At 37.7% G+C, this 1,830-nt stretch overlaps 1 pseudogene; it reads left to right on the top strand.

Annotated features, from left to right (window-relative positions):
* The first annotated feature begins 387 nt into the window (after positions 1–387).
* On the top strand, positions 388–1,822 carry LOC114404755 (annotated as a pseudogene).
* The last annotated feature ends 8 nt before the right edge of the window (positions 1,823–1,830 follow it).

Below are 1,830 nucleotides of genomic sequence, written 5' to 3'. Positions count from 1 at the left end.
GAGATCGGTCGAGTGGTCTCCGTTGGAGATGGGATTGCACGTGTTTATGGATTGAACAAGATTCAAGCTGGGGAAATGGTTGAAAAAAGACATACCAACTACCAACCTACCTTTAGGGAATAATATGTGGGACGCGACCCTACTCTAGGGATACTAGACCTTTCAGTTGGGAGTCTTTTAGCACTCAATGCTGTCTGGCTCGTACCGATGTCATGAGTGTCTTATTTATGAAAGACAGAAGTGTGACAAGAAGTGCAGTAATGGTACGGGTTACAAACAGAACAGACATGCGCCAACTGAGGGGAATAACTAGTCAAGGTGCGACACACGCCAAAGATGGCGGCAAAAGACCTGTATTATTACCTGAAACAAACAACAAACAAAACAATGTTGACGACTCGTCAATTTAAATGTATGCTGGAGAAGCATAAATTATTTTTACTTCCGGTTCGATTTCAATCTACTTCTAACTGGATTTCTCACTTTGCAAATACATTGGATATGCCGGAAAATAAAAGCGAGAATCGTGCTAAAATAGAAAGTTTCTGGGAAGGTGCTTTAAAGGATATTTACGAAGAAACACTAATGTATGATAATAATGATGTGGTCCACAGTCCGGATGAATGCGTTGATCCTGAAACACGAAAAATAAAAGTCCCTAAATCAGAGTTTGTTAAGACATATAAAAATAGCGTCTTTTCTCTTCTGGACCGTTATAGATATGAAAATAATGATGCACAAACATTAGAATCGCTTCAGAGAGAAATTGAGGATCTGACTTTGAACTTCTCTGAAGATAGTATTTATAAAACTAGTCCTAACATTATGGTAATGTTAACTAAAAACAACTTGCCAAGTGCTAAGGAATTCCTTCGTGGAAAGTATCTTATGGATAAAGAATATCCCGGCAGAATGACCATTTATGCAGAAAGTCGAAGTGGTGATAGTCTAGAAACCAGCGGCTCAGAGCTATCCGACGAGGAGAATAAAAATCTAAGATGTGTACTATCTGAAAGTGATAAGTCGTTGTTGGTAGAGTTAGGCGAGCACTCCATTGAGTGCCTACTGGTTCACACCCTAGGCCATCTGTTTAATCTGGAAAATATTGTCAGTCTTGCTAGTTTGGTTGATCGTATAGAACGCAATGTAAGGGATTATGCCTCATCGTCAACATTGTATTATAATAGTAGGGTATGTAATCTAAGTATGGATGCTGCTGATAAAGGTACTAAAGCATCTAAAACTAGAGCTTATCCCTTTGGTACAGCATTAGTTGAATTTTTAGTGAGTCGTGGTCTATTGCGCTTAGTAACATATAATGTTGATTTATTAAATTTCTCTGATGATAGTGGTCCAAAGACTGTTGTAAAAAATGTTGTCAAAAAGGGCCATAATTACTATAGGAGCTCTTTAGTATATGCCGAATGCTTGTTTAACCCCGCATTACTTCCTATAAAGTTAAACCTACCTATGGTATTTCCACCTAAAGATTGGGAGCCCCACAAACCTGAACAGAAACGTAAGTTGTTACATATATCTGATATATATGGTGGTTATTTAAGCAACCCTACGGGCCAAATCTACAGCACTCAACGGAGTATGAGTTCTCCCGATGCGAAGAATTTCTTCATCTATTTCGGTGAAAATAAGTATCAAGAAAGTCATAATAAGCAAAATAAGTTTTGTACTAGCATCAGTAGCTTACAGCGTCAATCCTTTAAAATAAATAGTAATTTCCTTAATTTTATATTAGAAAATAGGGAATTATTAGAAAGAATGTGGCTACTTGATGCCCGAATTTCTTTCAAAGGTAATACTAGCCCATGCCTC

The sequence above is a fragment of the Glycine soja genome, unplaced genomic scaffold (genome assembly GCF_004193775.1).
Source record: "Glycine soja cultivar W05 unplaced genomic scaffold, ASM419377v2 tig00106249_1_pilon, whole genome shotgun sequence".
In the NCBI taxonomy this organism is placed as follows: Eukaryota; Viridiplantae; Streptophyta; class Magnoliopsida; order Fabales; family Fabaceae; genus Glycine; species Glycine soja.
The sequence above is the reverse complement of the archived record's forward strand: the minus strand, read 5'-3'. Positions and strand labels throughout refer to the sequence as shown.